General features: G+C 44.5%; 1 protein-coding gene and 1 pseudogene across 24 annotated transcripts in view; both read left to right on the top strand.

The window, feature by feature from the left end:
* Positions 1 to 25016, top strand: part of TRERF1 (transcriptional regulating factor 1) — a 227221-nt gene that overhangs the window by 27504 nt on the left and 174701 nt on the right. The gene's annotated exons all lie outside the window — the stretch shown is intronic.
* On the top strand, positions 12860 to 12949 carry LOC119626900 (small nucleolar RNA U3; annotated as a pseudogene).

Below are 25016 nucleotides of genomic sequence, written 5' to 3'. Positions count from 1 at the left end.
TGCATGAAACAAAGCTTTGATCGCATTTTGATGCAACATGTCATGAGATTGAGGTCAAGTGTGGAATTTTCCACTTGTGGTGTCATGTTGGCATTCAAGAAATTTAGGATTTTGGAACATTTCAAGTTTTCAGGTTTTCAGCTTAGGGATGTTCAACCTGTATCTTGTAATGTTATACATTCACATGGAGCATGTCCTGGCATTTTCACTCCTAGGTATATAATCATCGTGATAAACTTGCTTATGTGGGCAGCATGTATACATAACGTATACTAAGAATATTCCTAGTAGCACTGTTCATGATGGCAAAACACTGGAAACCCAAATGCCCATCAGCTGGAGAATGGGTACATACATTATTGTCATGTGATAGATTGTTATACAGCAGCAAAATGAATGAACAACATCTATATGTAATGGTTTGAGTGAATTTTAGTAATATAATTTTGAATTTAGAAAAACAAGACTTTGAATATTCCATACAGCATGATATCTTTTTATTACATTTTAAGGTCAATAAAAACATAAAACTGTATTGTCTAGGGATACAGATTATCTAAGAAAGCCATAAATGTTGGGGGGCAGGTTGTCAAAGGTTCCTCTTGTGAGAACCACTCCCTTAAATGTGTTTGTGACAAACTCCTCAAGTACAATGATACAGATGGGATCAAGGAGGAGTCAGCTTGGGTTTTGAAGGCAGAGTAGACATTTTTGTCATTGCTTTGGAAATCTTTTTTTAAAAATAACCTGAATTACAAAATGTTAGCAATTGGAGTATGATATTAGGTGCATGTGTGTGCATTTTATTTTATTTTTTCTTATTACCACGAATGTATTTTTTGATCACTACAAATACAGATAGGATATGGGAAACTGTGGCTGCATCTGATATCTATGGTTTCCTGCCCATGCAAGGTGGTGCTGGGAGATCTCAGCTCTGAAAGGCTGCATTTGCAGCCAGGTGTGCGATTCCTTGTCTCGGGGCCGCTTTCACCGTAAGGGGGACATAGATGTGGCTGGGTGGTGGGGCTTTCTCGGTTTGGTTCCAGGGTTAGCAGGCAGAGCTAGTTTAGAAATGAGTAAGAAGGGGGCACTTTCTGGTTGTAGGTTTTGGCTCAAATATGCGTACTAAAATTCTTCCTCACTTTCGCTTTTCTTATTTGATGAGCCCCAAAGGCATCCTAATTTGTGGAAGGACAAAGAAGGAACACATTTATATGAGAGAACCAGCTTTCCAAGTAGAGTTACGGATGGGCTGGAAGAAACCAAGATGAGTTCCTCTGGAGATGGATAAAGCATCCTGCATGAAGGTTCAAAAAGTTGCCCATGGCCGAGCACTGTAGCTCACGCCTGTAATCCCAGCACTTTGGGAGGCTGAGGCAGGCAGATCACCTGAGGTCAGGAGTTCGAGACCAGCCTGACTAACATGGAGAAACCCTGTCTCTACTAAAAGTACAAAATTAGCCAGGCATGGTGGCACACGCCTGTAATTCCAGCTACTCGGGAGGCTGAGGCAGGAGAATTGCTTGTAACCTAGGAGGCGGAGGTTGTGGTGAGCCGAGACCATGCCATTGCACTCCAGCCTGGTCAACAAGAGCAAAACTCATTCTCAAAAAAAAAGAAAAAAAAGATGCTCACGCCAGGCTGCTTGAGCTGAGGCTGTGGAGAGGCCATGGGAGAAGCAGGGCAGCTGCTAGAAGATCACGGCCATCCTGGATGGCAGTGATGGAAGGGACACAGAGTGCAGGGGAAGGAAGGAGTTGGGCAGAAAGGGATGGAGCGAAGGTGGATTGGGCAGCCCCATCTCATGAAATGACTGCTTGACAGAATGAAGAATGTTTCATATGTGAAAGTCTGAGGTGGAAGATGGAGCAGAGTAGATCTGTGTGGTTCCAGAAGGTAAAGTGAAAGGTGGAAGGTATGGCAGGAGAATCTGTTTTTTGTTTTTTGTTTTTTGTTTTTTGTTTTTGAGACAGTGTTTGGCTCTGTTGCCCAGGCGAGATCTTGGCTCACTGCAACCTTCGTCTCCTGGGCACAAGTGATTCTCCCACCTCAGCCTTCTGAATAGCTGGAGCTACAGACATATGCCACCATACTTGGCTAACTTTTGTATTTTTTTGTAGAGACAGGGTTTCGTCATGTTGGCCAGGCTGTTCTTGAACTCCTGAGCTCAAGCAATCTGCCTGTCTCGGCCTCCCAAAGTGCCATGGTGCCCAGCTAGGAGGAGAGATTTGGTCTTAGTATAAGTCAGTGTTACTCTTTTCTTTTCTTTCTTTTTTTTTTCTTTTCATTTGTTTTCTTTTCTTCTTGTTTTTTTTTTTTTTTTTTTTTTTTTAAATGAGATGGAGTCTCTGGCGCCCAGGCTGGAGTGCAGCGGCATGATCTCGGCTCACTGCAACCTCCATCTCCTGGGTTCAAGCAGTTCTCCTGCCTTAGCCTCCCACATAGCTGGGACTACAGGTGCACGCCACCATGCCTGGCTAATTTTTTTTGTATTTTCAGTAGAGACAGGGTTTCACCATGTTGGCCAGGTTGGTCTCGAACTCCTGACCTCAAGTGATCTGCCTGCCTCAGCCTCCCAAAGTGCTGGGATTACAGGTGTGAGCCACCACACTCAGCCAGTGTTTTTCAAACTGCGATTTGCAGTCTGTCAGTTGTGCAATCAAGTTAGTGATCAAGACTAGCAGTTTTAATTAATTAATTAATTAATTTTGAGACAGCATTGCTCTGTCGCCCAGGCTGGAGTGTAATTGCACAATCTCAGTTTACTGCAACCTCTGCCTCTGGGGTTCAAGCAATTCTCCTGCCTCAGCCTCCCGAGTAGGTGGGACTACAGGCCTGCTCCACCATGCCCAGCTAACTTTTTGTATTTTAGTAGAGACAGGGTCTTGCCATTTTGCCTAGGATGGTCTTGAACTCCTGAGTTCAGGCAATCCACCTGCCTGGGCCTCCCAAAGTGTTAGGATTACAGGCGTGAGCCACTGTGCCCAGCCAAGACCAGCAGTTTTTGTTTTTTTTTTTTTTTTTTTTTTTTGAAGCGGAGTCTCGCTCTGTCGCCTAGGCTGGAGTTCAGTGGCGCGATCTCTGCTCACTGCAAGCTCCACCTCCCGGGTTCGTGCCATTCTCCTGCCTCAGCCTCTGGAGTAGCTGGGACTACAGGCGCTCGCCACCACGCCTGGCTAATTTTTTGTGTTTTTAGTAGAGACGGGGTTTCACCGTGAAGACCAGCAGTTTTTAAAAAGGAAGTGAATAGAAAGGAGAGGAAAGTAGGAAAAAAAAGTCTGAGTGGACCAAATGAACATGGGTCAGCATTTGTTTCTTGAAAATATTTGTCTAGTTTGATATATTTATGTGTATATAGAGATATTTTATGTGCTGGGTCATGATATAAAGTGTAATTAATTGGTGAGAGTAAGAGTGGAAAAAGTTTGAAAGCCTTTGTTCCAGGCTACCATTTAATAATAATACCTGCTGTTTATTGATCACTTAGACTACTGTGGAAGGCACTTTGCCAAGTGCACGCTAGACATTTTCTCATTGAAATCTCACAGCGACCCAATGAGGCAGGCATTATTGTTACCATTACAGAGATGAGGAAATTCAAGTTCAAAGAGGCTGAATGACTTTCCCAGGGTCATGGAGCATGTAAGAGGCTGAACCTGGAATTGAACCTGAGCCCAACTTTCTCAAAAGCCTGTGCTTATTCACTACCTTCTGCTGTAGAAAGAACCGTGGATGGAGCTGTCCTCCAAGATGGCCTGGGCTGTCTGGAAAAGGGCTGAAAAAGCAGGAAGTGTTCAGGTAGAGGCTGGGTAGCCCCCTGTCAGGGACAGTGGAAACAGAATTCTTGCCTACCTTCTTCTACCTCAGTGGGAGATTGGATTGGATCATAGTAATCCCCCCATGACTTACATGACAGCGTCCAAGACTCATCCTGTACAGTCACTCTAAAGTCAATCCCAACTCCTGGGTTTCTTTGATTCTTGATTGAAATATGATTTAATTAAATATATTTAGATTTGTTTATAGGTAAGATTTTCTTTTAATAAGTTTCCTGATTTTTCTGTAACCAATGACATTTATTTTATGATTTTAAGTTATTAAAAATAAAATGTTTTCTGATTCTCTCTAATGAGCATGAACTAACTATAATTTCTATAATTTAAAAAAGTGATTGAAAATAAAATACCGCAATGCAACAAAAAACCTCTAATTAAGAATTCTTCCTGGCAAGTTTTTGAGAGGCTGCTGGCAGCATTCTGTTCCTCCTCTTGTGTGGGCTGGGGAAGCTCTGGGTGGACCATGGGAGGCGATTGGTGGACGGGTTCTTTGTGGACTGGAGCTTCTTATCAGTTGCGTAGACCAGCCCATCCTCCCTGCACATACCAGGATGAGGCAGGGGCCATAGTTTAGGGAGCCTCTTTTCTGTTTTACCTGTAAAGTGAAGTGCCTATTGATTCTGCTTAAAGCTGGAAAGGATCGGGCCAAGTGTGGTGGCTCACTCGTGTAATCCCAGCACTTTGCGAGGCCGAGACGGGCGGATCACGAGGTCAGGAGATCGAGACCATCCTGGCTAACACGGTGAAACCCCGTCTCTACTAAAAATACGAAAAATTAGCCGGGCGTGATGGCGGGCGCCTGTAGTCCCACCTACTCCGGAGGCTGAGGCAGGAGAATGGCGGGAACCCGGGAGGTGGAGCTTGCAGTGAGCCGAGATCGCGCTGCTGCTCTCCAGCCTGGGCAACAGAGCGAGACTCCGACTCAAAAAAAAAAAAAAAAAGCTGGAAAGGATCTGAGAAAGTATCTCCACTAACCCCTTCATTTAGGGAAAAGGAAACGAAGCCCTTGGAAGGGAGGTGACTTGACTTTGCTGTCCTCCCGTCTCATGGATAGCAGCAGAACAGGAGCAACTCCTAGGTGGGTTAAATTACGTTGCTCCCGCAAGAGAAAGAGGGTGCTGGAGGTTGGTTGAAGTTGTGGGGAGAATAAAGAGCAAATAAAAGGCAAATCTAATGCTAATTTCATTGAGGAATTCCAAAATGGAGGAGAGGGGAGTGGGAGTGTGATTTAGTGGAAAGAACCTCTGCTTGGCAGTTGGGAGACCTGAGCTGTGGTTTCAGCATTAATACCCAGCATGTAATCTCAGGTGAGTTACCCACCTGTGACCATTGTAGGACAGGTTAATTCTTGTTCCTCACATTCTGCCCAGTCAACACCACGGCAGGGGTGCTTACCCTGAGCAGGGCACATCCTCAGCCTTGTTTCCTTCCAGAGCCAATGACCTAATCCCCACCATGGAGCTGTCATTAGTTATGTGCTGTAGAACTGTGGGCCCAATATAGGACATTCTCCACATTGGTGGGTACCAGCCACTGGGGACCTTAAAGTTGGTTGCTGCATAAGCTTGGGGGTGCTGTATCTCCTCTTGTAGCAGCCTCTCAAGTTCAGGGATTATGTCTTGTGAATCCCCCCAGTGTATAGTAAGGTGCTGAGGTTCTGTGCACTTTAGAACCCTGATTTGTTGGCACGTGTGGGGGGATGGGTAGGGGGTTTAATTTTGTGGGTCGGAGGTGAGGTCCAGGTCTGCCTTCAGACATGCGGGCCACAGGCATGTGCTTGAAACACAGGCTACCTGATTTCAGAATCGAGCCATGATGGGGAGCACTGTGGTTTGTGAGGGGGGTTGATCTGAATGGGTCACTGTGCATAAGCAGGTGACCTGAGTGAGGAGAGGGGAAAATGGGGGAAAGGGGGGAGGGGGGAGGGGGGAGGGGGGGCGGGGGCTGGGAAATAGAAGCTTTTTCCAGGTTTTGATTTATCTAACGAGATGGAGACAGGAAATAAGTCTCTGGGATTGTGGCAGGTCATATCAGTTTCCAGAATCTCCTCAAATAGTTCGTTTAAAAAGCTACTACTTTTCTCTGGCATGGCCCATCCTGGATATGAGATTCTCACTGGTTAAGTGCATTTTCCCTTGACCTGGGTTGTACCATAAACGTTAGCTTGACTGATGGCCTCAGCTGGGAGAAGTGAATGCATTGTTGTTCAGGTTTGTTTTACACTCTGTTATCAAGGCTAATAATATGATGCTTTAAGGCTTTACGACTTGATTAGTGGCATCAGTACTTGAAAGAGCTGGCTTAGGGCGCTGTGAGAGGTTACATGAAGGTAATTAGACAGCAGTTGTGAAATGCAGGGGGTGGTTTCCATTTACTAATGGCTTTAAGGCAGCCCTGCCTGTTACTGAACCCCCAGCGTGAATCTTTTGAATAGAAAATGAGTTGATTAGTTTGGGTGCTCTGCCGCAGGCCACAGGCAGCCCCCAGTTCTCTCTCTGCCTGTGGTTAATGCCCTTAATCAGCTGCCTGCGAGCCCACTAGAGCCTTAGTATAATGTAGTACTCAAAGCATGGCCCCTGCACCAGCAGCATTACCTGCGAGCTGCCTAGAAATAAACGCAGGGCCAGGTGCAGTGGCTCACACCTGTAACCCCAGCACTTTGGGAGGCTGAGGCGGGTGGATCACCTGATGTCAGGAGTTTGAGACCAGCCTTGCCAACATGGTGAAACCCCATGTCTACTGAAAATACAAAAAATTAGCCGGGCATGGTGGCGTGTGCCTGTAATCCCAGCTACTCAGGAGGCTGAGGCAGGAGAATCGCTTGAACCCGGGAGGCAGAGGTTGCAGTGAGCTGAGATCGCGCCATTGCACTCCAGCCGGGGCTACAAGAGCGAAACTCCATCAAAAAATAAAAAAGAAAGAAAGGAAAGAGAGAGAGAAAGAAAAGAAAGAAAGAGAGAAAGAGAAAGAAATGTAGAACCTCTGGTCCCATCCACAGTTGTGGAATCAGAATCTGCAGTTTTAACAAGACCTTCAGGTGACTGGGTGCACGTCGAGTTTGAGAAGTGCTGGGCTAGCACAGATGCCCCCTGAGGTTAGAGATTTGTGGCAATGTGGTTTTTATTGTGTAGTGGAATAAATGATTTAAGCCCTAGTGCTGTGGTATGATTCCAGTCTGCTCTCTGTCATTAGAGCCTGGAATTGTGTGTGTGTGTTCATTGTCACTTGTGGCATCAGCGTAGGGTTGTGGTTTATTCACCCCCTGCAGCTCATCGAGTTCTTGGCACAGCTAGCCATTTCTTTGAATGCAAGTCTGGCATCATAGACTGTTGGGGGGTGTGACGAAAACACCACTTTCTTCCTGTTACTCCCTGGAGCCCACAGGGGCTCTGGTTGTCTGCTGCGTCATGTCCAAACCTCTTGCTGGGGCTCCAGGGCCCATGTGTTCCAGGTTTATCTGGCCCCTGCTCTGGCCAGGCAGATGCTGGTCTTCAGTCTTGCCCTCTGTCTCTTGCTGGATGTGGGTTTCCTGGCCAGCCAGTCGTTCCTCATGTTTACACCCCGGGATCACTCTCTGCTGCACTGTTTAGTGCCTGGTCGTTCTGGGCTGCTTCCTGGGGGACTTATTGTTAATTGTGGACAGGTCCTCACCTTTCATTCACGTAACACACTCTTAGAGGGCAGGACCGGTGTATAGCAGGTACTCCAGCCTCTGCCGGGTGCCTGGTGGACAGGCATACACATGGATCCCTTCATACTGTGCGTAGGAGGCAGAGGATTTGGAGTGAGTGGAGTGGGGCGGGCTGCTGGCTTCAGCCATGGGGTAGGGGCTGGTGAAGGCTCAGAAAAAGAAGCCCACACAAAATTGGAAGGACCTCTACTGAGAGGGGAATGGGCCATTTGGCTACATGAGAGAAAGTAAGGCGAGTTTCAGCAGTCCTTCCCTGATGGCACTGGAGGTGGGGTGGACAGGGGTAGCCCCCATGTTGCTTTGGAGTGTATTTCTGGTTTGTTGCAAACCTGTCTGTCCTCTTTTTGTGAATCTGTTGGTGAGAAAAGATGAGGCCTTAAACAGGGCAGAGAGGAGGGGTGCGGCAGCTAGGAACCAGGCTGGTTGGGCGTTGTCCTGGTAAGGTTTGGGGTGGAGGCTATATTTACTTCTTATAGTGATGCTGGTAGGATCTTTTTCTATGTTTAGAAATAGTTTATATAACATGAAAGTATGTGTTCTTAAAAAAACACACACAAAAAACCCAGACACTAGAATAGAATAAAATTTAAACAGACCAATTACCATAGAAGAAATGGAGAAAGTTATCAAAGAGCTATTTCTTAAAATAGTCCCAGAACCAGATGGTTTCACAGGTGAATGTTTTCAAATATTGAAGGTACAGGTGATTTTAATGCAGTTTACATTGTCCTAGAGTAGAGAAAGAGCGCTTAAATTCTTTTTATGAAGCTAGTGTAACAAAATGTGACAAAAAAACAGGTGTGCACACAGAGCCACAAAGTGGTCTCCGTTTTGAATACTGAAGATGCGACATTCTAATAACATAATTAGAACCCAGCAGCCCATTGAAAGAACTCCATGGTCACGGGAGTTCCAGAACAGGAAGATAAGGATAGGTTAACTTTAGGATTTCTGTTAATAAAAATTCATTGTATTAAAGGATCTAAGGAGAAAATAAGATGCTGAAAAGGTTTATGAAAAATTAGACATCCATTTCTAATAAAAACTGCTATAGGAATAATTGGATACCTCCTCAACATGGGAAAATACATTTTTGTTAAGCAAGTAGCCAAAATTTTGCTTAGTATTAAAATGGTGAATGCTAGATGCATTCCCATTAAAATCTCGATTAAGCACCATAATTACATAACCTTGTTCTGGTGGGGATAAGCTGGTATAATTAGATAAGAGGTATAAAACCTAGAAGGAAAAGGCACAACTAAAAGACAAACGAGAATTCAGTAAGGTAGTTTGGTGCATAATTAATGCACAAAAATGAGTAGTACTCCCCCATAAATATCCAGCTACAAAATATGATGGAAGAAAAAAAAACCCACTTGTATAAGCAACAAAAGAGATAAAATATCTAGTTATAAGCTTAATAAAATTATATTAATATATAACCTCGGCACTACCAAGGGGCATAAAAGACTTAAAGAGAAAGATAATGTAATCTTGGCTAGAAAGAGTCAGTGTTACAAAAATGTCACTTTTCCTATACATGTAAAGTGTAATCACAATAAAATTACCACTAGGATTATTTTGGGTGTAGAAAAGCTGGTTCTAAGTTCATATGGAAAAATTAGCATGCATGAAAAATATGAAAAAGAAAAAGAAAGTTCTAGTTCTGATATATAGTAAGCATTTTAAAAAACTACAGTAACTAAGATCACTTGGTACTAATTGGTTGAATAAGTGATGGGACAGAATAGCGAACCCGAAATAAATAAAGGTGTGTGTATGCGTGTGTGTATTTTGTGATAAAGGCAGTATTTCAAATGTATGGAGAAATACAGGATCTTCACAACCAGATAGCTATCTGGGAGATAAGACAGAGCAGGATCCCTAATTTGTGCTTTAGACCAGAATAAGCCTATCAAACATAGGTCAAATGGTTAAATAAAGAATGAAAGTATAAAAGCCATAGAAGAATTTTTCTGTTATCTTGGGAGTAGAGAGACCTTCCTAAGTTTGACACAAATCCCAGAAGCTATAACATAAAAGATTGATACATTTGACAACATGAAAATGAGAACCACTTCATGAGAGTAACACCATAAACAAAGTCAAAAGATACATGATAATCTGAGAAAAATAATTTGGAAAAAATATGGTAAAAGGAGTTAATTTTCTTCATATACAAAGAGCCTTTAAAAATAAATAAAAGTGTTATTAATTGAAAAATGGCGAAAAGGACATGGATAGAAATTCACAGAAAAGAAGTGTAAGTAGCTCTTAAATATATGAAAAGACCCACAACCCTCTTATAATAAAAAGTACAAATCAGAGCCACAATAAGAAGGCATTTGTAATCTATCAGATTGGAAGAGACCAAAATATTTAATAATACACTGATTTGGTGACAGTGTAAAGAAATATTACTTTCATACATTGCTGGTGAGAGTAAATGGATATAATTGCTTTGGAAGGCAATTTTGTGATATTTATCTAAATTATAAATGCCCATCTCTTAGAACCCAGCAGTTCCACTAATAGGTATCTGTCCTAGAGAAACACTCACATGTACAATGTTCATTGGACATTATAGTAATCGTGGAAAATTGAAGACAACAATGTAAATATCCATCAGTGGGAGATGAGCTAAATAAAACCTGGGTTGTTCAGATCTTTAGTGGGTCAATAAAATACCTTAGTGGGTTTTGACACTGTGTGAAACAAAAGAATAGAAGATAATGGAGTGCATTGCACATAATGTGGCTGAATATTTGGTGAGCTTTTGTTTCAGTTTTGTGTATTCACAAATGCGAACTGGATTACAATATAAAGTGTATTTCTTACTGTGTGATTCAGTCAAAAAAGTTGGAAAACGCTGCAAGAGTAGTTAAAAGGAATACATTCAGTTAGTAACTAGTCGTAAGACTAGATCTCAGAAACGTAATTTTGAGTGAAAAAAGCAGGTTGCAGAGTGATAGGTACAGGGTGACACTATTTTTGAAAAAGAAAATGCACAAAACAATATCAATTTTTTTTTTTTTTTTTGAGACGGAGTCTTGCTCTGTCGCCCAGGCTGGAGTGCAGTGGCCGGATCTCAGCTCACTGCAAGCTCTGCCTCCCGGGTTTATGCCATTCTCCTGCCTCAGCCTCCCGAGTAGCTGGGACTACAGGCGCCCGCCACGTCGCCCGGCTAGTTTTTTGTATTTTTTAGTAGAGACGGGGTTTCACCATGTTAGCCAGGATGGTCTTGATCTCCTGACCTCGTGATCCACCCGTCTCGGCCTCCCAAAGTGCTGGGATTACAGGCTTGAGCCACCGTGCCCAGCCACAATATCATATTTTTGACAGTATAATATTTTTAATGGAATCACTTATTCATATAAAAGAGGCCTGAAAGCTGTGAACCAGGCTTGTAACAGAGGTGTCCTCTGGGGACAGAGTGGTGTTCAGAGAGGCCTATGCTTTATGGCACATTTTTTCAAAGTGTGAATGTTTTGCCTGTATAAGTGGCTAAAAAATGTTTACACATTATTGAAAGACCCTCCAAGGATGCTTTAAGTCCAGGTGCTTTCCCCTTGGTTGTTTTTCACTTACTTTAATTTGTCTTCTGTTGCTGCTCAGTTTGTGTCTTTCCTTTTGCTTTCATTTGGGTGTCTTGTAAAATTGTAAGTACCACCCTGTTGATTTTGTCTTTCAAAGTTATTATCTGAAGATTGCACATAAAATTCCTTGTATCAGTGGCTTTTATTGGGTCTTTGTGTTTCTTTTTTAACTTTTCCAGTTTATTCCTCTGAAATAAATTGGGCCCATGGTTTATTAATTTCATGAAAAACTTTTTTCCCACAGGGTCCACTTTTGGCTTTCCTTCTCTTCCTTGACATTTGCTCACATTCTTGTTACTTGTATTTTCACTTGTAATTTTTCTTTTATCTTTCATTTTTTCTTCTGTAAATTTTGGCCAACGCAAGCGCAGCAGTACTTCTTAAACTTCAAGGTGCACATGAATCTCCTTGGGTCTAGAACTCTTGTTAAAACGCAGTGGGCCAGCCGTGGTGGCCCACGCCTGTAATCCCAACACTTTGGGAGGCCGAGGCGGGCGGATCACGATATCAAGAAATCAAGACCATCCTGGACAACATGGTGAAACCCTGTCTCTACTAAAAATACAAAAACTAGCTGGGCGTGGTGGCACGCACCTATAGTCCCAGCTACTCGGGAGGCTGAGGCAGAAGAATCTCTTGAACCCGGGAGGCGGAGGTTGCAGTGAGCTGAGACCGCGCCTCTGCACTCCAGCCTGGGTGACAGAGGGAGACTCTGTCTCAAAAAAAAAAAAAAGCAGATTCTGATCCAGCAAGTGTGAGTGAGGCCCCAGATGCATTTCTAACCAGCTCCAGGTGGGGCCTACCTTTGGGGAGTGGGAAAGTAGTGGAAATGACACCTGTTCCTCCATTGATATTAAGGCACTAAGTACCCAAGTATCCAGTATCGAATGAATCCACCAAACTGTTGTAAAGATGATCTTCTAACTATTGCAATGAAATTCATCCTATTTTCTATTGAAGTGGTGAAGATGAGATGCCCAGACCCACCCAATCACTTTTTTGGCTTCATTAGTGGCCATATCCTTTCTAGATGGTCCGAGAGGGTAGAAGAGGGTTTGTGGCTACACAATTTCTTTGGGCACATTTGGTCAGTTGAGCTGACTGCTATGGCTAAGCATTGCTGTCCTAGCCTCCACTGATTTAGCTGAGTTGTTTTTTCATTTTTTTTATTTTTGACACAGGGCCCCCACCCTGTCGCCCAGATTGGAGTACAGTGGCACAGCCATAGTTCACTGACTCAGACTCCTCACAGCTTCAAACTTCTGGGTTCAAGTGATCCTCCCACCTCAGCCTCCCTAGTAGGTGGGACGACAGACACATGGCTGTCATGTTTGGCTACTTTTTTGTAATTAATTAATTTTTTTTTTTTTTTTTTGGAGAGACAGGCATCTCACCATATTTCCCAGGCTGATCTTGAACTCCTGGCTTCAAGTGATCCTCCTGCCTCAGCTTCCCAAAGTGCTGGGATTACAGACATGAGCCATCATGCCCCATCACTGAGCTGACTTTGTAGGTCCGTTTGGATCAGTTAGTTATTCTTAACATTTTTGGTGGCTGACAGACTTCTTTGGGAATATGATGGAAGCCATGGACTTTCTCTTCAGAAACATTCCCCACTTCTGTATTCATGCACACCAAACTCCCAGTTTTTATTTTGCCTGTGTGAGCTGCAAGCCTCCTAAAGCCAGCTAGCTATGACCATACATAGGACCCCTGATTTAAATGGTGCTGTTAAGACTGTACTTTCAGGAATAATTTCTATAGTTCATTACTAAAGAAATTTCTCTGAACATGTAGAGCACCAGAAAATATTTTAAAATATTTTTTTTAGGCGGGGTGTGGTGGCTCATGCCTATAATCCCAGCACTTTGGGAGGCCGAAGTGGGCGGATCACCTGAGGTTGGGAGTTCGAGACCAGCCTGACTAACATGGAGAAACCCCGTCTCTACTAAAAATACCAAAATTAGCTAGGCGTGGTGGTACATGCCTGTAATCCCAGCTACTTGGGAGACTGAGGCAGGGGAATTGTTTGAACCTGGGAGGTGGAGGTTGTGGTGAGCCGAGATCGCACCGTTGCACTCCAGCCTGGGCAACAAGAGCAAAACTCCGTCTCAAAAAAGAAAAAAAAAGATTTTTAAAAAAATTCAAATAAATAGTGTTGTTAAGACAAAGAATCCCCAAATGAGAAATAGAATCCATAGTGTCTGCAGAAGTCATCTGGTCCAGCCCTGTTTATTTACAGATAAGGAAACCAAAGGCCAAGATTTTCAGACATTTATTCAAAGTCAGATTCTCCATGTTCCACAGCCTCCCTCCCATTCTGAGTGCAGCTGATGTCGTAGTGGGAAGCCTGTGTGACTACACGTTGGTTCTCTGTGGGGTCTGTTGGGCTGAGTGGTGTACACCCATCCAGACCTTGCCTGCCTCATCTTTGGTAAGGGCAGCTCCATGGGTTACTTCCTTCAGCCAAGCCCTGCCCTCGGCTCTTATAGTCATGTCTGGTCTGAGGAAATGGAGACTCAGATCCCTTCTGGTTAGGATTCTCGGCTCAGACACTATTCTGGCTTTGACACCGCAGGGCCTCCTGCCTCGTTACTGTGTCCCGTTTCCTTCTCTGAGTCTCAGTTCTTCTAAGAGGCTTCTGTGTTAGTTCCTGTTCTGCTAATGTGCCTGATATCCAGGTCCCGAATTGGGACCGAGACCCTGTCCCATCCATTTGTTAGTGATAACCAGGTGTGGTGGGGGGACATGGGTTTGAATTCCAGCTCATCTCCTTACTGGCTGTGTAACTCTGGGTAAATTGCTTAACCCTCCTGGGCCTCAGTTTCTTTATGTATAAGACAGGAGTCTCATAGATATATACCTGACAGGGTGGTCATAGAACTGGTTTTTGATAACTAGTGTTAACACAGTGTTTATTGATAACTAGTAGCCAGCATCACTAGTCCTAGGGGTTGGAGTCTTGCCCAGTCCAGCCGGGTGGATGGAGCCTTAGTAACCTTCAATAGATGTCCTGATGCCTGAGTTGCAGAGGGTTGCCCATCCTGACTTCCCCCATCATAGAGCTTTGCCCACTTGTTGGGACTATTCATAATTTTATTCTAGGCTGTCCCCTTCCCCACAGCCCCTGTGAGCCCAGCCAGCTGGAGACTGCCAGCATCTCTCCAGACAGGAGGCCTGCCCACTGGACCACAGCTTCTCTGTGTGTGCTTGGAACTGAGTGGACTTGTCCATGCCCTGCTAATCCCAAGAAGGAAATTACAGATCAATTTCATGTAAACACACAGCTGCAGAAGTCATCAGTGGAATGAATAAATAGGTGAATGACCTAACTGGGAAATGTCTATTGCACATCTATAGCCATAGTAGTTAGCCCTGGTGATATACCATGTCTCTGTCCTCAGGGCACTGAGTCTTGAGGGGAATCAGACACGTGGCCATTGATTAATTGCATTACAGTCCCTGTGAAAAATGAATGTGGTGATAGAGGGACGGGGGACTGTGGAGCCTCTAACTCTACTTCAGAAAGGCAAGGGTAAAAAAATAAAGGTGAGGTTTGGGAAGGCTTCACACAGGAGGTGATATTTGATTTGGGTTTTGGAGGTTGATATCTCAGTATTCTTTATTAATTTTTCCAGATGAATTTTATGATCACTGAATGGGCTCTGTAAAAAAAGGAGTCTTGAGATCGGGTGCAGTGGCTCACGCCCATAATCCCAACACTTTGGGAACCTGACAAGGGAGGATTGCTTGAGCCCAGGAGTTCTAGACTAGCCTGGGCAACATAGTGAGACCCCATCTCTACAGAAAGTAAAAAAAAAAAAAAAAAAAAAAAAAATTAGCCAGGCACAGTGGTGCATACCTGTGATCCCAGCTACTTGGGAGGGATTGCATGGTGGGAGGATTGTTTGAGCCCTGGAGGCTGAGACTCTGTGAGCCCTGATCGTGCCACAGCACTCCAGCTTGGGTGACAGAGTGAGACCCTGTCTGAAAAAATGAGTCTTGAAAAATTACCAAGCAAGGCTCATCTCAGGAATGTAAGTCTGATTCAACACAGAGAGACCAATATTAATAGAAAGAAATCATAAAAATCAGAATATCTATTATTTAGCACAATGCCTAACATATAATCAGTCAACAAATATTTGATGGATGAATGAATTTGGTCTCAGTGAATGTAGAAAAATACTGGAAATAATTACATATGCATTATAAAGCATCAGAAAAGTAAAAAATAGGTGTGTTGGGGGATTTACCCTTATGTAGGATAAAGAGCCTGCTTGTATATAACCATGTAGCAATCCTTACACAGGGGATGCAGATACAGAGTGGGGAAATACTAGAAGTGTGCCCTGAAAAACAGGAACTAAACCAAAATGCCCCTTATCTCTACTCTTATTTAACATAGTTTAACAGATGCTTGTCATAACAATATAGGAACAAAGAGAAACTAGAGGGATTGGTATAGGGAAGGAAGAGATAAAAATATCGCTGTTTGCAAATGACACAATTTCTATTCAAAGAAAATTACAAAATCCTACATGGCTGCTTCTGATCAGAAATTAAAGCATTAAAGGGTCAGCATTCCAAAGTTTATGCCTAGATTTCATGCCCTTTTGGCAGTTAAAATTCCAATGAAATACTTCGTAATGCAGGAATGTGATAACTATAATAATAGTCAGGAAAAATTGGTGGACATGCTTATCAAAGGATGTTTTGAATATCTTTTAGGAGCAGGACTTCTCTAAGCAAACAAGGCAGGCAAGCAGTAGTTATTAAAATAGTACAATAGTAGGATAAAGCAGGAAAATGGAAGATCAGTACAATAAACAGATCTAAATGAATGGAAGACATTTATTTATTTATTTTGAGACTGGGTCTCACTGCACCCAGGCTGGAGTGCAGTGGCGTGATCACGGCTCACTGTGGCCTCAAATTCCTGGGCTCAGGCAATCTTCCCACCTCAGCCTCTTGAGTAGCTGGGACTACAGGCATGCACCACCATGCCCAGCTAATTTTTTGTATTTTTTTGTAGAGACAGGATTTTGTCATTTTGTTTTGTCATGTTGTCTGGGATGGTCTTGAACTCCTGGGCTCAAGTGATCTTCCTGCTTCAGCCTCCCGAATTGTTGGGATTACAGGCATGAACCACCACGCCTGGCCTGGAAGACATTTATATATGACAAATTTGGAGAGGCAAACAATAGTGAAAGAAATAATTTTACAGTAAATGGCTCTTGGGAAAAACTAGATAACAATGTGGAGAAAATGAACTCAGATTTATATCTCACATCATATATTATATATTTTAGATGTATTAAAAAGTTTTACAAACTCTTAAAACTCAGAGGAAGCAGATGGTATTTTTATCCTCGAGATCAAATGTGTTTGAAAATTCCACAAAAATGATCATTAATGGAATGAGATGTGTTCAACTATAAAGGAATAAAATTATAAGATAAAAATAATAAAATCATGTTAAAAGATGTCGGGGTGCGGTGGCTCATGCCTGTAATCCCAGCACTTTGGGAGGCCAAGGTGGGTGGATCACCTGAAATCAGGAGTTGGAGATCAGCCTGGCCAACATTGCAAAACCCCATCTCTACTAAAAATACAAAATTAGTCAGGTGTGGTGGCATGCATCTATAAATCCCAGCTACTTGGGAGGCTGAGGCAGGAAAATCGCTTGAACCTGGGGAGCAGAGGTTGCAGTGAGCCGAGTTTGCACCACTGCACTCCAGCCTGGGCAACAGAGTGAGACTCTCTCTCAAAAAAATAAAAAAAAAAATAATAATAAATATATATATATATATATAGTGAAGTTAATGGAAGAGGGAAACAGTTGTAATAAACCAATGGATAAGACATGTTATCAAAGTTAAGCACAGAACTGATGAAGATCTTTAAGCAAATACTTAGACTATATTGGTGAAAAACCCAGACATAGGAACACATCATTTTGTATGAAGCCTGGATCATAAACTGAGAGATACAAAGGTGTTTCACTTTCTTTTATTATTTATTTATTTATTTATTTATTTATTTATTTTTGAGACAGGGTCTTGCTCTGTCACCCAGGCTGGAGTGCAGTGGTGTAATCATGGCTTACTGCAGCCTCGACCTCCTGGGCTCAAGCAGTCCTCTGGCTTCAGCCTCCCAAGTAGCTGGAACTTACCATGGTGCCTGGATAATTTTTGACTTTTTTGACTTTTGCAGAGATAGGGGTCTTGATGTGTTGCCCAGGCTGATCTTGAACTCCTGGACACAAGTGATCCTCCTGCCTTGGCCTCCCAAGGTGCTGGAATTACAGGCATGAGAGACCACACCCAGCCAAAGTGTTTAGCTATCTCAACACAAAAGAAATGTAGGTTAAGCCGGCTCTAAGATGGTACTTCAGTTTGCTTGTCATGTTAGTCAGAAATGGATTACATTTATAAAATCCACTCTTGAGGCCTGTGAGAAGGAAAACAGAGTACCACTAATGTTGCTGCACATGGAGCTGATTTTCTGGAGAGCATAGTGATGCTGGACAAATGGGCCACAGGAGCCATGGTCCTGTTCCTATCTTTTTACCAGCGTTTTTACTTTAGGAACAAGTCCCACAGAAATAATCCCAAGAGGAAGGAAAGCCACTTATCCAAAGATGGCAAAAAAAAAAAAAAAAAAAAAAAAAAAAAAACAGAAACAGAACCCGGAAATAATCCAAATGCAGGTAATTAGGGAATAGTTAGGCAAATGCTGTGAAAACAGTACAGTGGAGAACTTAAACACTTGATACGAGATAGACAGAGCAAGGTTAAGTGGGACAAGAATATGGAATTGCTTACCTGTACTGATGATGACCTGGTAAATATCAGTGCACACACGTCCATAAGAATCTGGACAGGTGTAGGGCTTATTTGATGTATTTTTGATTAGGTTTTTTTCTCTGTCAAATTCTTAATATGTCATGGAATGCTGGTTTTTAAAAGAAGAAAGAGGGGGGAGCTTCTGGTAGTAAAAAGAGGAAATGTGTTGCGGTGGAGAGACAGCACTGGGAAGTCATCCACATGGAGCTGGATTTGAGTCACTACGTTGCCATGTGGTTTTGGACAAGTCACATCTCTCTTCTCAAGCTCCCAGTCTCCACCCTGAGAGGAGGTAATGGTGACACCCACAAATTAGATCACAGGAGTTTTTGGCTTCTGAGCAAGCACTCTCTTTGTCGAGCCGGTTTTACAGAGTCCTGGAGCCCCTTGTCCGCTCTCCCTCGTTTTGTCCCATCTCTGCAGAATGTCTGTAGTTGGGGGGCAGGTCCAGGGCTAGCGTAACAACAGAGACGGGCAGGCAGACAAACACAGCCCCAAACAGGGCAGCCAACAGAGTCATTGCGAATAACGGTGAAAAGAGAATGCAACCTCCAGCAAATAAATATGTGCCCCTTCCATTTCAGATCTGGAGATGTGGCCTAAGAGGAGAAGACAGAGACTTAAAGAGAACATTTTGTTGAGCAGACTTAGATTTACCATGCACTTGAAACTTTTTGTAAGCCTGGTTTGTGGAAAAAGCAGAAAGGAAAGGAGGTCAGCCACTTATCTGGTGTGTTTAGGACACTTTGGGGCATAACTAATAAATTCTAGTATTGAGCACCTTTACTTGGGAGCAAGATGACCTTGAGTTTCTTAGTCCAAGCCCCAGTTTCCTCATGTTGAAATGGGAGTAACCTCTGTGTCTCCCTGGTTTGTTGTGAGAATGACCTAAGATGTCATGCTTAAATGTTCTTTGTGCTTTTCAGTTACTGTTTCTCAAGGTTTCCCCTGGATGCATGCCAAAACAGACACAATGCAGGATCCCATGGGGGATGTGGATTATTGTCCCTGCCTTTGGGGAGCTTGTGCATCCAGAGGGAGTGGTTACACACATCCCTGCAGAGGCCGAGGAGTGGGGTGTATGGGAGGTAAGTGTCATGAGAAGGCAGCAAGGCTAGGGATGCTGTTTTAAAGACAAGGGACATTGGGGCCCCTCAGGGCAAGGGGCTAGTGACTGGGCAAGATGCAGTATGGGGGATGCCTGAGAGAGGCGGCATTTGTTGAGGAAGGTTCCAGAAGGCATTAGGTAGATTTGAACAGTCATCTAGGATATATTGGGCATACCCAGGTCTGTTACCTCATTGGTGCCTGATTGCAACCTGTGAGCTGAGGGAACTGGAGTGTGCAGGGACTTGGGTGTGAGCTCCTTTCTGGACTGACTTGGGTCCAGGACAGAGGCCTCTGCCTGCTCTGCCTGTGATCCTTCCTCTGTACCAATGCCCTTTCAACAAGAGGAGTCATGGGCACTGGCCAGAGTTCATCTTCTTCCGTGGAGTGAGGAGAGGGGCAGAAGAGAAGAGGGTGAAGGGCAAGATTCTGAGATGAAGAGGGAAGAGGAAGGTCAGGAACCAGGAAAGGGGCTTGCCTGATTTTTGGGAAGCAGTTGATAGGATGTGGGACCTGGAGTTAGTCACCTGGGGCCAGGTCCCAGCTTTACAGCTGCCAGCCTCCATAACTGTGACCAAGTCAGCCAACTTTTCTGAGCCTCAGTTTTTCCCTCTGTAAAATGAGGATGACTAACTTACCTCCTAGGGATATGGGGAGGACTAACGGAGTTGTATCTGGAAACTGCTTGGAACTTTCCCAGTCTTCTATATACACTAGCTGTTGCTCTTGTCATTTTTGTGATCACAAGGGATTCATGCCCCTTGGAAATGACGGTGCTTCTGTGTCATGGGCTTTGTTGCATGCTGGGTCAGTAACACTTTCCCTGTACTCCACAGGGGCAGGGCACTGCTTCCCCCTCTGCCTGCTTCTCTCTGTCTTGATCTTACTCTGTCCCTTCCCTATTTTTTTTTTTTTTTTTTTTTTTTTTTTTTTGAGACCAGGTCTGGCTCTATCGCCTAGGCTGGAATGCAATGGTGTGATCTCAGCTCACTGCAACTTCTGCCTCCCAGGCTCAAGCAGTCCTCCCACCTCAGCCTCCCTGGTAGCTGGGACTACAGGTGTGCATCACCGCGCCTGGCTAATTTTTGTATTTGTTTGAGAGACAGGGTTTCATCATGTTGCCCAGGCTGGTCTTGAACTCCTGACCTCAGGTGATCTGCCCACCTCGGCCACCCAAAGTGCTGGAATTACAGGTGTGAGCCACCACGCAGGACCCGTCTATTTTCAATTTGAAGCAGCTTATCTTTATTACACACCTTCTGTGTGCCAGGCATTTTGCTCTGTAATTTAACATACATCATCTCATTTAAATCCTCCCAATAACTCTTGTGGGTGGGGCTAATCATTCTTGTTTTTCAGATAAGGAAATGGAGGCCTAGAGAGTCCTACAGGAGGAGATTCAAATTCTGTCTCCATCCCTGAGCACACATCAGTATAACCCTGTGTGCTGGGGCCTCACATCTTAAGGCTGTGTGAACCAGATTCCCTCCCTTCCTTGTAAGTGACCTCACTGGAACACAGCTGGGATGGTTCTTAATTGCTGCCTTTTCCCTTCCCAGTTGTAAGACTTTGAGTCAGCGTACTTAACCCCTTAATGCCTCACTCTTCTGTCTATAAAGTGGCAGTGATAACAGCACCTAGTTTGGTAGGGTTACCACGAAGATTAAATAATACCCAAAGTTTTGGAGCACAGCTGTTAAGTGGTAGTTGCTGTTACATTGGTCTGCAACTTTGAGCACTATCCAGCCCCCTGAGAAACTGACCTATCTGCTGACTGTAGCCTGGGGGGTGGGTATATTAGCTTCGACTAAATATGTAAAACTTTTAATGACCCTCCAATCTCCCTGTCCCACCCTTGGGCAAGAGGAATTCTCTTAGTCCTGCAAATGAGAACTGTTCTCCACTTTGGATGAATACAAAGAAAACCCAAAGCGAGAGTTTCCTAGTAAGAGAAAGCAGCAGCCCTAAGGTATTAGCTCCTTCGGGCCTTAGATTCTGCACTTGCTTAGCTCTGATAGGAAGCAGGAATCAAAGCACACAGAGCAGTTAGAGGGTAGGATCAAGATGTAGGAGGAGTGTATCCTGCCGGGGTGAGAGGATAAGGAAATGAGGTTGGGTGGGGCTGCTGACGGGGTTAAGGCCTGTGAATCACCAGAGGCCCTCAGGCTGGGTGCAGTGGGGCTGGAGGTAGCTTTTCTGAAAGCCGTGCTTCTGGGAGTCAGCATTGGCTTCGCAATCAAGATGGTTGGATTAGGGTGGGGGTAGGGGAGAAAAGGGGGAGTCTTAGAGGAATGAAAATGCATCATGTGGCCACAGCAAGAATCCAGAGAGGAAATGATGAGAATTGTGCTATGCAGTGAAAAAGGGGGACTAGAATGGAGAGAGAATTTTGTAGTTCCCTGGATGTGGAGGTGTGCAGGGGAGTCTACGCGGACCCCCAGCTTTTAGCATGTTACTGGATGCTTGGTGGCACCACTGACAAAGATGAGGAGGAACCCAAGAGATGTAAGGGGAAAGATGTTGAGCTGAGATTGCCTTTTGACATGTTGAGCTTGAGAAACCCATGAGAACTACAGTTTAGAGGCATCTGCTCAGAAGAATGTCCTGGCTGGAGTCGGGCACCATCTGCAAACAGATTCTAGTACTTGAGTCTAGTACTCGAGACTCCCAAGCACAACATGTTCCCTCTTGCAGGTGGGGTGGGGTCGGGCAGAGTGGTGAGTGGCTGGAGAGGCACTCACGGAGTGTCCCATACATGCCTGGCGCTAAGCTGGGAGCTAGGTTCTCTGCAAGCTGGCTCTGTGGCAGGGCCTGGGAGGTCTCATGGAATTTCAAATCTGTCAGTGCGGATGAGCCCAGCAAGAAGAATGTGGGCAGGGGAAGCATGGACAGTAGACAATGAAGCCCTAGAGGACACTAACTGTTCTCAGACTGGAGGCCATAGATTTGAAGGATATAAGCTCCAGTTACAAAATGCGCCCTGGGATGTATCCCATTCTGCTGCTTATAATCTGCCCCACACCTGCAGGGTGGAGTGCAAACTCCTTCACACAGTGTGCATAGCCTGCCTGGAGCTTGCCTTGTCTTAGCTTTCTAGGGCTGCTGAAACAAAGTACTACAGACTGGATGACTCAAAGCAACAGAAATGTCTGCTCTTGTGGTTCTGGAAGTTTGAAATCAAGGTGTTGGCAAGGTTGGTTCCATCCAGGGGCTCTGAGGGAGAAACTGCTCCGTGCCTCTGTCTGGCTCCTGGTGGCTGCTGGCGATTCTGGGTGTTTCTTGGCTTGTGGCAACATCACTGCAATCCCTGTCTCCATTGTCACGTGGCATTCTCCGTGAGTGAGTGTGTGTGCGTGCGTGTATCGCTATTTTCTCTTTTTATAAATAAGGGCACCAGTCATTGGATTAGGTGAGCTTAAGATGAGTATAACCTCATCTTAACTAATTATGTCTGCAAAGACCCTATTTCCAAATAAAATCACATTCTAAGGTTCCAGGTGGCCATGAATTTTTGGGAGACAGCCTAGCACCAGCCTCATTTTTACCTGCTTTTCTGGACCTTGTTTCCCTACCACTTTCATGGCCTCTTTTGGGGAAGATGTCCAGAATCCTACCCCAGCTGAGGTTTGCTGTCTCTGTCTTGTGAGCCTCTCCCTCTCTGCGAGCACCCCAGTACTTTCTTTTTTCACCCCAATATTTTCTTCATTGTCCCTGTCCTAACTAGGCTCCAGCTTCCTCAGAACAGGGACTGGACCTTGCTCCTCTCTCTTTGTCAGTAACTTGGTGGCTGAGAGCCTCAGCTTCAGGGTGCCACAGAAGTGGGTATGAGTCCAGGCTCTCCACTTAATTAATGTGCAACCCTGGGTGACTTCCCTGACCTCTCCTAGCCTCAGTTTTCCCATCTGTAAGATGGATCTATTCAATGAGAAAAGGTATGTAAAGCAGCTAGTCCGGACTTAGAATCTCCATGAGGGCAGCATTCTAGCTTGTTTTGCACACCTTTGTGTATCTGGCACTTAGCGTAGTGTCTGATATAGTAGGTACTCCATTAATATTTGTTGAATCAGTGACCACATGGGGAGACTTAGCTTGATAAGAAATGACTTTATAAGAATTCAGAAGGGTAGACATTTGGTAATAACCAAATAAACAACAATAACAAAAGAAATGACTTATAAGAAGTGAGTTCTGTGTTTATGGATGTGACCCTTCCTTAGAAACCCCCCTTCCCCCTGCCTTCAGTCCCGAAGAGCTGGGTAATTACAGTTTGAATTGCAGCTAGATGCTGACGAGTAGCGGTGAACAGGGGTCTCAGTTTGAGTCAGACCCACAGCCCTGCACCCAGTGTTTCTCTTTCATGTGGATGGAACAAACTTCGGCTTATTACATTAGCAGTACGTATGGTGGCTGCAGTAGATGAGTCACCATTTACTGTAAAGCTTTCAGATGCCCGGCAGATGCATGCCAGTTGGGACTGACAGGGCCCTCTCTGCAATACAGGCAACCCAGCCTCAGGGGTCTAAAAAGACATAGAAAATCCTTTTTGTGGTCCCAAGTAGTACCGAGGTCTTGGGTGAGGGTCCATAGCCATCTTAACTTCTTCATTCCTAAATTTACTGCTGGAAGTTAATTTTGGTCTCCAAACAGTGGAAGGCACATTTTGGAGCCAACTAAACAAGTCTGTGCAAATTGGTGTTTACTTGCTTCTAGACTGGAGGTTTATGTTGTGTCTGTTTTGTTTTTATGTAAAATATTAATTTTTAATAAAAGGACCTACCCTATTTCTTCATTATCGGCCACTGAGAGGAATGCTTCAAAGCCAGAGACCTTTTTCCTTAAGTAGAAATGTAGTTGGCTCCTCTCTGCCTGCAGGTGATCGTTTTCTTTTCAAGAAATGAATCTGTGAAATTCCATTTGGTCTCCAGTGGTACACAGGGCTTGGGGCATTTCAGTCTTTGGGGATGAACTCAGTTGTGAAGAACAGAAAAGACAACACTCCCAGGCACAGCACGTTCCCTCTTGCAGGTGGGGCGGGGTCGGGCAGGGGGTAGAGAGTGGTAAGTGGCTGGAGAGGTGCCCACAGAGTGCCCCGTACACGCTGGCACCAAGCTGGGAGCTAAGTTCTCCACAAGTGGGCTCCGTGGCAGGGCCTGGGGGTGGGTCTCGTGGAGTTTCAAATCTGGTGGGGTGGATAAAATGTTTTTGTGCATGTCTGTATGCTTATCTGTGCCTTGGAGCTCTGGTTAAGTTATGTGGCCTCTCAGCCTCAGTTAGCTCATCTGTAAAATGGGGAGAATAACAATTTTCCTCAATTGGGTGGTTTTAAGGATTTGGTGAGATATTTAAAGTACCTAGTGTAGGCCTACAGCATAGTAGGGCTGAAAAGGTGGTAGTTGTAATGATGAGAAGTGTTGTGAATCTTTTATTCTGAGAGCACGGATGGTGGAGGGAGCCTTTGGTGAAAAGAAGGTTGTTGAGATATTCCTTCTGGGTAACTGGTAGTTGACGGCCTGTTTTTTTATGGTAATTAATTCAGTATCTCAGATTGGCCTCTGTACTCATTTGGCTGGTTGCTGCCTCTCCACAGAGGTATTTGCTGCTGGCCCCCATAGAATACCTGCCCTTCCCACCCTCTGTGGCCTGTGCCCTCCTCTTGGGCTTCTCAAATGATTGGCCCCAGATGCTTTGACAGGGTGGTGCTTTTCTGGTGCGTTGGGAGGATGGCCAGGGGCCCCTGCAGTTTACTTCACACCCCTCCACCTTTCTCTGGCCAGTGAAGCAGAGGAGGTGGTGAATTCTGTCCTTTCCAAGGCCCCAGTTGGGATTCGGGTCTCCTAGACAATCTTGTGTCTTCCTTGGGAGCAAGACCTGTCAAGAACATCTATCTTAGATTCTGAAGTGTGGTGCTGTCTGGGACACAGCCAGTGTTTATGGG

This window comes from Chlorocebus sabaeus, chromosome 17, assembly GCF_047675955.1.
Source record: "Chlorocebus sabaeus isolate Y175 chromosome 17, mChlSab1.0.hap1, whole genome shotgun sequence".
In the NCBI taxonomy this organism is placed as follows: domain Eukaryota; kingdom Metazoa; phylum Chordata; class Mammalia; order Primates; family Cercopithecidae; genus Chlorocebus; species Chlorocebus sabaeus.
Note: the sequence above shows the minus strand (reverse complement) of the source record. Positions and strands in the feature narration are given on the sequence as shown.